Consider the following 15956-nt stretch of genomic DNA (forward strand, 5'->3'; position numbering starts at 1 on the left):
AGGCCGCTTCTGATCAGTAATATTAATGTATAATTAATATTACAACTTAATCTTGACTGAACACCTCGGGTCACACCCAAGAAAATATACGAACCGACTCGACAAATTTATTTGGAAAAAATTAATTCGTCGCCCGAGTGTTAAATATTTAGACGTCGGAAATTCGAGCTTGGAGCGTCGAAACCGAGCGCTGGAGAATCTCAAATGTTGAGCCAAAATTTAGGATTTGGAGAGACGGGAAAATGCTTTAAGTAACAAGTAAAATCCTAGATACGCGAAAGGCTACGAAATCGGGCCCAATAGGTGCGTGCCACATGGCAGCACACATGGCAAAACTCTATGTGGCAGCACACGTGGCAGCCACGTTGGTAGCCGCCAAGTGGCAGCCGCCACGTTAGCAACCACCTAGTGGCAGCTGCCAAGTGGCAGTGTGCCACGTTGGCAGCGTGCCACGTAGTAATGCGCCATGGTGGCGGCACGTTTGGCAAGAGGTCATGGAACCGGGTGACGGATCAACGACACGGGCCAAAAAAAAAAAAAAAGCTCAACCGAACCCAACTTGGGGCTCAAGGTTGGGTGACACATGGTTAGTTCACATTGCATGTGAAATGCCTTGGGGACCAAGTGGGAAAGTGGTCCTCACCTAACCATTTGACAGTTGTTACTTGTTCCTTGGTTTATTTTGACTAACGGTTGCATTCATCAATCTTTCCATGTGGGATCTTTTTTTGAAAAGTCCCACATTGAAAGATGAGTGGAATTCACAAGCTATCCTTCCTTATAAATAGCCAAAGCATGGCTTGAGAATTCTATGCTTGAGTGAGAGTTAGATAGAGCATTGCATTTTGGCAAAAGCTCTTAAACTCCATTAAGATTTGAGTTTTGGTCGGACCTTGCTAACTCCAAGGTAGTGGACCTAAAAAGTCGGTGTTCGTTCTTTGTCGGTGGATACCGTTGGAGGCTCGGTATTTTTGGAGCTAAAGCTTTCAAGTAAGAGCCCATTTGGTCGGGCGAAGCACGCGTCAAAGGCAAATTCCGATTTTATCCTTTTATGTTTATTTGTTATGCTTTATGGTTTTATTAATTGCAATGGGTCGGGGTCGTTTCCGCGGTAAGTTAGACTTACCAAACCCCAACAGCGGTATCGGAGCCACGCTCGTTTTTTTTTAAAATCATTATATTTTTCAAGGTGATTTTTGTGGCTTAATTTTTCTGGTTTAAGTTGCTAATTAGATTAGTAGCTCGTATTATCTATTTTAACCTCGTATTTAAGCTATCTTTAGCCCCAAACCCAGATTCAGACCCAAAAATAGTGAATTTTGGGTTGAAAAGGCGTTCTGAAAATGGTTTTACCCTTGTAGGACTCGGTTTTTAGCCAAAAAACGACAAGAAATGTTATTTTTGAGGGTTTTTTCCGTTTTTTTACGAAAAATTTTAAGTCTTTCTAACCTTGAAAATTAATTGCATATTTATGGTGGTTATGTAATTGGTTCAATACATATTTTATATGCAATTTTAAATCTTTTAGGCATGATTACTTTGTAGTAATTTGTGTCTGAAAGCTTGGTTTTATTTTTCACATAATTGCAAACTAATTGCATTAAGTGTGAAATTGTTGTTCTTTGAGGCTTCCAAGTACTAAAGATTCAATCTTTAATTATGTTAAGTGATTGAAACTTTATATTACTAAATTCCATGAATTTTTGTTAAACATTGTTAATTTAATCAGTTTTTAGTTGCTTGGAATCATAAAGTTTGAAACTTTGTGATAGAAAAATTGTTTATCTTCATATTGGAAGATATAATTTTTCAAGGATTCACAAGTATTAAAGTTGGAATCTTTATTGAACTTATGTTCATTTTTTCCGACTCCCATTTATTTTGTCGAAAACTCAAGATTAATTTCAACTATTTAAATTAATAGTGAGTAATTTCCCTCTTATTGTATTTGTTGCACCAAATTAAACCAATTTAATTAAAGAATGGGTCTTGGGAATTATTTTGGTTAGATGCACTTTGAAAATTTTATTTTAAGTTAAACTTGTTTAAATTTTCATTTTTTCTCAATGAATTAATTCTAAAATTAATTTAGAATTGATTAGAGATGTCACACAAAATTGGGAATTAATCCCGTGGCACAAGCACGCAAACCAAGGTACAATAGCCATGTGCATCCCTCGGCCAGCTGGGCTGCTCGCACAGCCCGCATGTGGCTGCCGAGGAACGAGGCTGCTGCGCTTGGTGCATTTGGTGCTAGGTGTGTGCGAGGAGCCTTGTGTTGACTTGGTGCATGAGGAGCGTGCGAGACGATGTAAGGCGTAGCAGCAGTGCTAGGCAGCTGCAGCTAGACGTGCATCGAGTTGCGTGCGTGTGAGTGCTCAAGGGTGCTAGCCTTGGGTAGTCAATGCACTTTTCTCTCGGTTTTAATTTTGCTTTTAGCCGCTTTGTTTATTTTAATTTATTTTAATTATTTTATTAATCTAATTTGTTTTAATTTTTTTAATAAATTTTGGAGGATAGGCCCCAGTTTTGAGCGGCATTAGCAAAATTTATTTTGACAAATTTTGGGTTTTACCGGCTTAATTAATTGGATTAATTAAGTTTGATGCGGAATTTAGTGGGAGCTTCAAATTTTAATTGCGCTAATTTACATAACCAGTTAAAACAACTTCGACTAGTTTTAATTAGGCGTGTTAATTGGATTAACCACCTAGATTAGTTACTAGTTCACTCGTGTTTATGCATTGTTTCTTGTTTATCGTTGTAAAATGCATAGGCCATTCACAAATAGTGAATGGATGAATGGAATGTATATTCTCTCATAGGTTTTATGAAATGGCAACTAGTGGGGCTCGATTAAGATAGAAAATACGGACTGCAATCCGTGATGTATTTTTGTAAATCTAAATACGATCTGCATACCGTTGAGTGTTTTTTGTACCTTAATATTTAGATTAATCCTAATCGTAGATATTAGTAGTTGCATTTAATTATGGTCAAGTCTTCAAAATGGAGGTTATTGGAAGACGTGGCCATGAAAGTTGCAATGAAGACCTTTTGATGATTTGAAGATCTCAAGGGGTCATGCTAGTTGCCAAATGCATCTATATTTATGTTTTTCGATATATATATATATATATATATATATATATATATATATATATATATATATATATATATATATATATATATATATATATATATATATATATATATACATGGATATGTATATGAATTATATGTTATATGCATGTTTAGGATTTCGAATGTTGTGATGATTAATTAAGTTCACTTAAATCAACCAACATGGAAACCCTAGGTCCCTAAATATTGAGTAAAAACTTCCCATTCCAGAACAACAATTACCGGCCGAACGAGGGTAGTGGTGGGCTACGCCAAAGCGAGGCATCACTACCTCTCCTAGGAAGTAAGGCATACCGGGTATGTAAGTTGGTTTTGGTTCTACTCAACGATATGAGTGATGGAGTCCTAACAAGTCGTGGAAAAATGAATAAATTGTTAATAGAGCATTATATGCGGCGATTTATTCAACCAAGAGCGGCTTGGAGCCATTGGCAAAGCGTTCCTTACTTTAGGAGATTGAGTGTTAAGACAAGCCAAAGCATGCTTAACCGTTCTTTTTTTCTTTGGATCTTGGAATCGGCTTGTTCTCGCCAAATGGGGACAATTTTAATGCGTGGATAAGACGTTTAATAAGATTGAAGTTTTGCATGAATACCTTTTAATTTTTAAACTTATTATGTTATTTACTTGATAAATGGATATACTTTGCACTTATATTTGTAGAATTCCAAATCAAACTGTATTGCTTTCCGTGATTGGTAAAGGAAATCTTTGAGAATGTTTCTGAAAGAAAAGTAAAGCATTTCTAAAATACAATTCTCATAAATGACTTTTATAACAAAGTCCGAAAGGACGGTTGGACATTACGTATTCAAAGTACTAGGTAGTTTTGATAAACCATGAAGTATTGAGTTGCAAACTCAAATTGTCAATACTGGCAACCAACATATCTTTTCGCTTAATACATAGATGAGTAGGACTCATTGATGTAGTAATTCAAGCGTGAATTAAAGGAAAAGATGGAACTTTTTTTTAGGGCGCATTAGATGCTTAATTATTCCTAACAAAGTATAAAAGTCAAAGACTCTTAAAGAAATGGTTCTTAAAAGATTATGAGATAAAGTATGATAAGAATTATAGGAAACGAGGAACAAAGAAAAGGAATAAGATTCCATTTCAACCCTTGAGTTCATATTATTGTAGTTAACTTAGAAATTTGTTATCTTCACAAGTATTGGATACTGCTTGAGTATTCCACTTTGAAAGTGACCTCAAACTATTGAAGATAAGCTAAGTTATCGACTTACAAGCTAAGAATGAAGCAAGTGGTGCTACATCAGTTGTAAGGATATACGCTTTGTTTAAATACCTTTAAGCTAAGGCTGGAACAAATAAATGGTTATTGTGTTCCATAATCAGCAATTGATCCGTTTACATACGGAAAGACTCACATTCAAAGCAATGAGCAATAGTTGCAAATTTATTTGAATGGCATGTTTGTCTAAACCATGAGTCAAGAATGCTTGATTATAAACAAACATTAACTTAACATGATAAACTAGCAAAAGCTCGAATTCATGGGCATGATTTGCGTTCCAAACATCTTTCGCAATGTCACATCGACAAGAACGTACTCAAGGCTTTATTAGATAGGCTCTTGATAGTTGATTGATTCATAATCGTTCTAAGACAAGCAAGTCTTACTTGTTGAAACCGACAAAGTAAAGAGCTATTGTTCTTGGTATAGACAATTAACTCCGAAAGCTAAAGAGGATTCATTTACTTCAACGTCTCATAAATAATTTAAAAGAATATGGATATATTCATCAAATGTGAACAAACTTAACCTTGAATAGTTCAAGAGTTCAGTGAAGTACAGAATCGACTTGACAAGATATCAAAACGTCTAGATTAGATCGAGCGATGTTTGCTTGAGCCAAGCGTGACCATCACAAAGTTATGAAATTGAAATATTCATAAAAAACTCCACAAAGAACACAGTGTGTCTTCACGGAGACCTCGATGCCATTTTAAAATGACTCGAACAATGATGGATCACATCCCTTCCTATAAAGTTTTTAAGATTTTCACGAAGGACTAATGTTACACTAAACAAAATGTCAATAAGAAAGGACGCCATAATCAGTTATGGATAGAATTATCTTCTAAATGTCTTTTCGTGTATATGTCTAAAACTCTTAGCCACAGTGGGAGTACATTGGCTAAATGGGAGCTAAGTGACTTAGTGGGAGCTCACCTGCTTAGCAACAGCTAGGTGGTTGAGTGGGAGCTTAATGGCTCATTAAAGGCTAAGATAGCTCAAGTAGGAGCTAACTGTTTGTTTCATCACAACGAACTTTTACCCAAAGACAATATACATGTCTCTTTGTAAGCATTAAAGTGATACCATGGGCATTATCTCCACAACCTAATTGAGAACATAGTGTTTGTTGCTCTAAGTGGTGTCTTTCTGGAAATTAACACGTTTCCAAAACGACAAGTGGGAGGAAAAATGAACTCGATGACCATCAAGCTTAGCAACAAACTAGAATTGAGAATCTCGGAAGACCTTAAAAGGGCTTCATGAGAATGCTTGATCAAGAATACTCAAAAGTACTTTACAAGTGCCATAAAAGAGAATTCATTACTCACAAAACATCAGAAATGTTGGAGTAAGATTAACATAATAAAAGGGCTTTGGAAGTGCCTTGAAACTTAGTGGTTGATGCAATTTCCCTATATAGGTATAGAATTCACCAAAGGCTTGGATTGAATCCTATAAATTTCTATTAAATTAAAAATAATTAAACTTAAGACTTACAAGTATACTATTTACTATTAGATAATGTCTTGTAAGATAGCTACGACAAATCCGAGATAGACTCCATGTTTGATAATCATGTTTGAAACTTGATTAATTTGCATAAAGGGTGAAAGACCCATTGATTGCAAATAAGTTTTCAAGTAGAAAACTAACAAATGTGGAAATGGTTAAGCATACATAGCTAGATTGGATGAAAAGGATACAATTAAATTCACGGAGTTGATTTTAATAAAAACATGTTCACCAATTAGAATGCTTAAGTCTTTTGTGATTGATCTAGCGAAATTACACATATGAAATATGGTAAAATAGATACCAAAACCGCCTTCCCAAATAGGATTTTGGAAGTGACTATGGAATAGCCTAAGGGTTTTGAAAATCTAAATAATGCTATATTTGAAAGCAAGCTCAAGGAATCCATCATGAGATTAAAGGAAGCATTGCATATGGGAATTGGAACGTGTTTTCTCATAAAGTTAATAAGAGGATTGGCTTATAGAGAAACATAGAAATTCTGATAAAAAAGATGTTTAGTGGGAGCAAAAGTAAGGGTCCAACGAGAAGTTTACAAACTCTATTGTAAAACAACTATCAAATGCTAAATGTTTAGATTTGAAAGTATTTCGAAAATGGACCAAGCAAAAGACGATACTTAGTACGTATTGGGTATTAAGTTCTATTGTATAGACCTGATAAAATGTTTGAATGTGGAAAGGAGTTTACTGTGTTAAACATGAATTGAAGGACTTTTGACCCATATGTATAAAACTAAGTAAATGTTTGAACTATGTATAAGGTAGGCTAAATACTAAGTCAAACATGAAAGACTCTAACAGAGACTTTCAACCATATCACACAGAAAATTATTTAGCAAAGACTCGGTGAAACTGAATGAGATAAATTGACAAGTTGATGGAATAAGATTGAGAATTACTCTGCAATTTAATCCATCATGTACTATGTGATATGAAATCGTCGCAGGACTTACTTTCTTAGAGCATCTGAAGTTTGTATGAAGCACCAATCAACCTGAATTTGTGTATTAGATCGTTAGATTATGATCAAGAACATCCAAAGTACTTGGATAAGTAACAGGATGAGTTCTTCACTTGTGGAAACAAATACAATTTGAGAATTGATGTTTCAAGCAAAAGACTTAACGAGGATTAGATACTTAACAAGGAAGCCGTTTATAAGCACGAGCTAACAATAAGTCGTGGCTTGAGAATGGTAACATGAACGTGGATCCATGTGTAATGTGCAGGAATTTAAGGAAAATTTCCATGATCACAAGTGATTAGGTTATCCCAAATCATTGTGAGCCATTTGGAATGAAACCCAATCAAAGCATCATCAGGAAGTCTACTAAAATACATGTTGAGAATATTGTTGCCTTAATGGCGATAATAAAGAAGATGTTCTATAGAAAGTTCGTTGATGAACGTTAATGATTATAGGATGTCAAGTTGAAGGACTCAATCATGAAAATGAGTAGGAGCCATCACTTGGACAATAAATCCTAAATCACATATAATCCATGACAATCTCAAATTTTATCATCTTATTATAAAAGTGATCAGTAATGAAGATGCTAAGATTTGCAAAGTAGTTATAACTAAACCTATGCAATAAGTGAATGACAACATTCACAATTGCATGAAAGAAATCAAGCATATTAGATATGGGTGTGATTTCTATAGATGTTTTATAAAGAGTGATACTCTTAAAACATTCGAAAAAACCATTTATCATACGATGAACCATTCAGGTTTTGGAGTAATTTAAAATTTCATGCAATTTTATCACTCCGTTTGCTATTGAATTGTGGTTTAGAATTAAATAATGAGTCCATTTGATTCTTGGAATATTCAAAATAGGGTATCAAGACCAGTCTTGGAAAGGAAACACCTATTAAGTGAACGTTAAATATTATAATAAAAAATTATCCCTAATCGAGGTCATTTAAACGATGGACGATTAATGACCAATTGAGATTAGTGTGTAGTCTAATTTATAGCACTGTTTCTTGTGCTACGAGGACATGAATGTCGTAAATCATTTGCACAGGTATTGGTTTAGAACCATACTGGATCGACCAATGAGAATACTTTAAGAGATTAAAAATCATCATAAGTATACTTCTCATTATGGCTATCGGAACCTATTTCCTCGACCATGAGTATTGTGAGTTCTCTTGTCTGAGTACTAGTCCGCTTTGATGTTGTCAAACGTCTGCCGTAAAAGAGGATTATAACGGCAACACTCGGGCGGCTAGGTCCTCTCAATAAGAGGAGCTACATTACAAGATTGGGAATGTCCCCCTACTAAAATAGGGAAGATGTCTTTGTTATATACAAGGCCTCTCGTAGAGCGAGACTGTAAAAATGCAAGGCCGTGCTCGAATGGATTTTAGAAATCATCTGTTTATTGACAGTCAGACTCAGAATCGAGAAACACTTCTGGACGTAATAAGGATGACGTAATAATCTTACCTTATTGTAGGGAATATTTCAAGCATTATCCCTATCTTGAAACCCACTGTGATCATACACTAAAGTACGGTGGCGTCCAAAGGGAAAGAAGATAGAGCAAAAGAGTCGCCAATAAGTTTTAGGAACTTATAAACCGTTCACAGGGTGAAGGTTACACCACTCAACGATCCAGGAGATTGTCAACTCCAATAGGTCTGGAACCATGACTGTTAGTTCGGGGATGAAGGTAAAAATCCAACCTAAAAGAGATTGAACCTGCCCTAATAATAGGCATCTACTTTATTCTGATCGTATTCATGTGCGCTTTCTAACTAACATGAAATCAAAAGGTTTACCCTAAACCTGTTTATCTATGTTTGTTGAATATTAATGCACAAATAAATCTATTATTGGCGATCACTTGAATTATAATCAAATTAACCCTAACAAGATTATTAATTATCTTATTAAGCGTGATTACAAGTACAAATTCCATTTAAACATGCATAAAAGGTGTGATCAAGGAATAACAATAATATATATTAAGCAACATAATAATCATCATCATAATAATAAAAATATTCATGTTAAAGCATAATAATAGCAAGATCCAAGGCATGATACTAACAAGATTAATAACAAACCCTATCATGTCACTAAGCAATAAAAATCAAAGCTTTAACCTTAACACGATACAAACAATCATAAATATTAGGAAGAACATAGGAAGCATCGTACTTTTAGTCATACTTGATATTAAAGTTACCCTAGACATGATACTAGGAATCCAAATAACAATCTAAGCATGATTTCTATATAATAAGATTAATAAAAACCATTAAAGCACTTAATTGGATGCATGGTACCTCTTTCTATTAACAAAATACACACGTTAGTAACTTCAAGGAAAATAATAAACCAAAACAATTAAATTAAATAATTGAAAGAGACATTTGGGACCAAACCCTCAAAAATTAAAACCTTTCACGTCTAGGGCGAAGGCAAGTTTGAATATGGCTAGGTGTATCTAAGTCTTGCAAATGCGGAATTTTGCATTTTGAAAAAAGGCTAGTTTAGAAGAGAGAGATCGAAAGTAATCAAGAATTTCTTGATGAGAGTTGTTGAAAATTGGTGATTGAAAACGGAGTTTTTAGAAGGCTATTTATAAAGAAAATCATCCTAAAAGATAAAAAAATCAAAACAGAGTTCTGACGTGTGAAACAAGGTTAGCGCCAGACGCTGACATTAGCGCAAGGCGCTAACGCTAGCGCCAGCCGCCAAGCTTAGCGTCAAGCGCTAATGCTGGCGTTTGGCACTTACTAAAATATTGACGCGTTTTCTAAAAATCAGATAGAAAGTGTCGTACAGGAAGATAAAATCGTATTTTCCTCAAAAACATTCTTTTATTCTGATTAAATCTCTAAAAATTCAACAAAAGTCAATTTATTAATGCTAATTTAATTAGGAATGAAAAGAACCTTCTAGAAGAATCTAGAAGACTAAAACCATTCCTAATTGAATTAGAAATGATAAATCTATACTAGGCTCTCCTCTAGATCACTGGGCCGCATATGAGGCTCAAATTGGGCCCAGTTCAGTAATTTGGCCATAACTTCCTCAATATTCATCAGAATTGGGCCTACAATATATCGTTGGAAGCTCTTTTCAAGCCGTATCCAACTACACTACTATTGGACCCATATCATGGACAAACCAAACTGGATCGGCTGTTTTCTTAAAATATGTTTTCAAAAACACAGAGAAAAGAAAAGAAATTAAAACTATCCGCAACACTAGACTTTCCACAATTTCACTTTATTCGATTATGATTCGACGTGAAAGGTACTCATCACCGGGTTTGGTTTTGGGGAGACACAAATGGGTGTCTACAGAAGCCCCCACTTTGAATGAGTTTGGAGAAACGCAAGTTTCGAAAACAAAAGTCAAAGTAGCGATAGGGACGGAGATAGATTCAGAACGTTCTGCAATCCTAAATCACTCTTGTAACGCCGATACCTTCAAACTAGCATTAGTTAAAACAGATAAGAGAGTTAAGAAACGCGTATCTTGCACCATCGAGCACACGTCGCTGAAAGTAACCCATTTACTGCTGTATTACTGTTTTGATGACCTCTTGCATGCTAGAGAATGCCATCCTACTTGAAGACTGCTACGCTTGTAACTGCCTACAATTTTGCCATGATAATCTTCCGCAAGCCAGGGAACACTATCGAAGTTTGCTTTGCTTGAAACGATCCTCTTCCGCTTGGTGACCATCTTTTACCTCTTAGGGAACACGATCGAAGACTACTTCGCTTGAAATTACCTTCAGTTGTTTGTGACAACTCTCCACAAGCTAGGGAATGCTGCCGAAGATATCCTCGCTTCAAGCTACCCTCATTTATCGCGATAATATTCCAAAGAAAATTATCGAAGACCTCCGCTTGTCGATCTTTTTAAAAGTTCGCTTGAACTTTGGTTCTGCTATACTTGTATGTCGGCGCTTCTGCTGCTTTTGAACCTGTATGTCGGTGCCTTTTGCTAAATTATGAACCAGTATGTTGGTGCCTTTTGCGATGAGCCAATGCTTAGGCGCTTTAAGCTAAGTGAGACGATCTTTCATCAGGTCGATCACTTTATGTAAATCAAGCCGATTACTAAAAATCGTGTCAAATTGCTTAGAGGGGCTAACTGGCGTACCAAGGAACCCAAAATATATTGCATAAGATTGGAACAACCATACTGAGTGGTTGAACGTTCAAGCGCCGCTGAAATAACATCAGCGCCACTTATCTGGTTGTAGCACAAGACGCTGAAGCTAGCGCCATGCGCTAAAGCTTATCGACTGACGCCAAGGTCTGACGCTTGGCGCTAGAGTCGGGTTTTCCTTAAATACCCTTCTCTTCCTCATTTCTGCTGCTGTTGTTCACGTATCTTGCCCGAGAATTCTCAGAACTTCATTTAATTCGTTCTTGCTCGTTTCTCAACCAAATTTGCTCAACTTTGTTGCAAATCAAAGATTATTCCATCAATTTTCCCGATCTATGAAATTTTCTTCCAAACTCACACCGGTTTTAATGAATTTTGCATGCATTTATCCACGAATTTCTTGAAATTTCGAAATTAGAATTGCTTAATTTTCTTTGTTTATCAATTTTATGCCATGAAACTGCTTGATTATGCTTATATATTGCCTTGGGAGTAATTTGAGACTTTTTTGACTCAATTTGGTGAAGAAATGAACAAATCACCATTGTTAAACCTTTTAAGGTCGGGAAAACAATGTGGCTTGTTCTTGATGTTTTTGCTAGCAATTCTTGTCCGATTTTTCACAATAATTACTATAGTATTGCAAGAAATTGTTTGATTGCTTGAAATGTCGTATATGCTTAATTTGAATTTGTGCTATGTTTTAGTACTACCTACTCTATTTTTCGCGAACATAGTATCATGCGGCTAGGCGAATCTTAGATACAATAGAACCTTAATTTATGATAATTCTGCACAATGTAGCATGGCTAGACAGCGAGGCTCTGGTCGAGACGTTCGACGGGAGTACGAGCCCGTAGAGGACGATGCTGAATCGTCCACTTCGCTCGGCCGACTCCCTGAGTGGGATGAGCGGACCTTGTACTTTTCTCCTGACCACCATATCTCTGAGAGGGTGAGACGGGGCATCACAGTTTGGAGGACACGCCGTCATGGTTTCGGTTGTGACGGCTTAGGAGATCTGTACAAGATGTACATCGCCAAAGACGATCAGACGAGACTTCTATGGGAGTCTTGCGGGCTTACTACACTATTCGAGACATTTGAGGCCATGATTGCCTGTACCGGGGGTCACCATGTAGTCCGTGCTCTGGTGGAGTTCTTTTGGGACACCACCAACACTTTCAACTTCCCCTAGGGTGAGATTATGGTCACTCCTACCGACTTCAGTCTCATCACGGGACTGGAGTTTAGCTTTGTGGCACTATCGTTCGATAGCGAGATTGACGTCTTTTCTCCTAAGATCGAGGAGCTGTTAGGTCCGATTGCTATTTGGGCTCGAGCTAAGGTAGAGTCGACTCAGTTCAATGTTAGGGGGATTCGCCGCTCGACTCTAGCAGCAGCTTTCGACGATGGTGCGACTACTCGAGAGCAGCGGGTGCGCATCTTTGCACTTATCTTGCTGTCAGGGACGTTCTCCCCTGACAAGGGTAGTAGGGCGCCTCTTTACTACCTTCCTGCCGTCCGTGATCTACACCGGATTGGGAATTACGACTGAGCCATCTTGGCCTATGCTGATTTCATCCGAGCGTTACGAGACTCGTGTCGACATCGGTATTTCGCGGGGAACGTAGCTCTGTCCGGCTTTTAGGGGGTCGTAGAGGTATACTTTATTCCCTATAAAGTTTAGCTCTACATTTTAGTTAGCTCTTGATGATAAGTTTGCCTTTTTGTGGATCTGGTTCTACGAGTACTTCAGCTCAACTGTGCCGGCAAGACCGTCGCCGCACAGGCTTTAAATTAGTGCTTCCTGGGGCAGCCTCCGTGTGGGGATGTCCACTGCCTATGTCCGAGATTGGATCATCTCGGTATGATTCTTTTCTTATTTGAACATTTTGTGATGCTTTAGATAGATTTTTGTCTGATAGACGCTCTTTGTAGGAGCCTATGGTGTTGTACCGACCGTGGGTCGACTTGGCAGTTCCTAGGCTAGCTGCGCAATATTCGGCTGAGCGTCGTTATTTCTTGGGGACCTACGGAGCGGCCGCGTATATTTGAGAGAGGGTTGCTATTCAGCATTCCTCCGATACCTTTTTCGTTTCTGCTCCTCCACCACGTCACATGTTTAACGCCACGAGGCTGGTGAGCATGTCGGAGGGAGCTGGTACCCCTTGGCGATCTTACACGATCCCTGGGCGATGCTATGGGGAGGAGCTACTGCCGTTGTTAGCTCCAGTTCCTGTACCTGCTGAGGATGTGGCGATACGATTATCAACTTTTACCTTCCGTTAAGTAGCTCCCAAGTGATGTTTTACTGATTTTGTTTTGCTTCGTCAAGATGATCCTGCTGAGTTCGCGCCACCCTGTATGTCTATCCACTATCAGGGGACATATGGGCCGATTGAGGAGATGATTCCTCCGGCTCCTGAGGGCGAGCGCTTTATGGAGCGGTCGATTCCTCGTCACCAGACTCGGGTAAGCTTGTTTATTTGTAACTTTTTGTCCATATATACTTACTTATTTCTTTGACAGTTCTCACGCGAGGTGGTTTCGGTGATGGAACGATGCATAGATGCCTTTCGTAGCCAGCTCGTCCAGATGAGGAACGTGGCTACCTGTCGTCGAGACGACGCAGTTCAGGAGGTAGCTTCCCTTCTTATGTTTTGCATTACTGCTTCTATTTTGCATTTTTCTGATCTTAGTTTCTTTTTCAGGGTCAGCCTATTCCTTCTCGTACCCGCACGAGACCTGAGGTGCGGAGGGATCCGGCGAGGTCTAGCTCGAGACGTCGCCGCACTGGTTCTGGAGGTCGGGGCGATCGTTCAGAGGCTGCTTGAGGCTCTTCATTTGAGGGTGCACATGTTGCGCCGGTAGGCCAGGGAGAGGCTACCTCGGTTGTTAGAGGTGGTTGGATGTACGAGGCTCATCGCAGCAGCCTCTACAGCCTTAGCCTTAGGTTGATGTTGGATGGACGGGTCCTGTGTTGAGCTTTCCTCCTCCCGAGGAGACTGGAGCTGGAACTGGTGGAGAGGTTACTCCTCGTATGGCGCAGTTTTATGAGATGATGGGTGTAAGTCCCCCGGCGCCGTAGTTTGTTCATGTGCTTTTTATTATTTTATTTTGACTTTGTATAGAACTTTGCCTTTTAATTAGACTCATTATTTAGACATATTTTGTATATACATACTATTATGATTTTATTCTTTATTTATCATGTTTTTCATTTTTTTATTATTAGTATGTGCATGTTTGTGTGTGCAAGGAAATGTGAAAAAAAAATTGGCGCAAAAATTCCGTCATTTTTATTATTGATGGAGGGTATCCGACTTTCTCCCCCAAAAAAGAAAAAATGAAAAATAAAAGTCAAATAAAATATTACATTTATAAAAATTTGGAAGTTAGTTTAAATAAAATCAGAAAAATAATATAATTAATATAATAGCTATATTAATTAGGAGGGAGGAACAGATGAATTTTTAGAAAAAAGATAAGGGAACCGTAAAGTAATTAGCAGACTCGAATCAGGTCAAAAACGTGGTTTTTTAGAAAGCGCGTACGTTGAGGCATATTAGCGCCAGCTGGCGCCATACGTTTTGGTGTAGCGTCAGGCGCTACACTTAGCATTTGGCGCCAGGCTCTGGCGTCAGGCACCAATAGTTGGCGTCTATCGCTAATGAGCGCTGACTTCGAATCCTTCCTGGATTAAAACTGCTCTGATTTTGTGTATAAATAGCCCCCTGCTTAGTCGATTTTCTTCATAATTTCAACAAATAAAATTTTTCTTAGCTTTTAGAAAAAAAAACATCATGTCTCTAGTCTCCAAAAGTTTTACCAACTACACTCATGAATGGTGTCGGTTTCTAAATGCCAAGGAGTGAAAAGAATTAGTTGTGTTTCACTTGGGGGGTATTTATCGTGTCAAAGGGGTAGATCTTGATTCAGATTTTATTCATACCGCACTAGAATATTGGGATGCAGATACTCATTGTTTTATAATAGGGTATGATGAAATTAGCCCTTTGCCGGAAGAATTTGGTGCTATTTTAGGCTTCCCTGCGCTAGATCTTGTATTAATCCCTAGAATAAATGAATATTATTATAAGGATTTTGAACGCTTCTTCAAGTTAAAAGACAGGGATCTATCAAAAATAGTAGATGGTAGCATGGTTAATTTGAAAGAATTTTCTCGCCATTATTTTGATAGGCCTTATTCTAAATATTTCCATGTTTATAGAAGAAGGGCTTTCCTCTTTTTCATGCTTAATCAATTTTTTCTTACTAGTGGTAAAAATAATGAGGGTCAATCAATTACATCCACTGTTTTAAAACAAATTGGGTCTGGGAGAAATCCAATGCCTTTAATAGTCGGATAGACTATGCTTAGTCTTGATGAATTAAGGAAAAATCCAAAAGCACTTTTTCGGGCTCTCCAATTTTATTACAGGTAGAAAAATAATATTTTTAATTACAGAAATCAAAATATATATTTTTTATAGTAATTATAATTTATTTGCATTGCAATTTTTACAGATGTGGCTAATGGAAAGACTGGAATTAATTAGCCCCCCAGACAACATTGAGAAGTATACTCCAAATTGCTTCGTGAGAAGGAAGAAATGCTTCTCTAAGATGGGGCGCCATGAATGGAAGAAGGTCTTCGATCGAGTCTTGTAATTTTGCCATCAAGTGGGTCATCCCTTGGTGGAAAATAGAAAAGATGGTTGGTGTGAACAAGCAACCTTTCCGCCGTCTTCCAAGCTTGTCCCGCATGACCTTTTATTAACCCTGCAGGGTAAAAAGACAGTACGACCTACTTAAGACTATTCCTTCCGGTGATCTTCGTCGTCCCTACGAGTTCCCTTTCTCTC

This window comes from Chenopodium album, chromosome 7 (genome assembly GCF_948465745.1).
Source record: "Chenopodium album chromosome 7, dcCheAlbu1.1, whole genome shotgun sequence".
NCBI classification, from domain to species: domain Eukaryota; kingdom Viridiplantae; phylum Streptophyta; class Magnoliopsida; order Caryophyllales; family Amaranthaceae; genus Chenopodium; species Chenopodium album.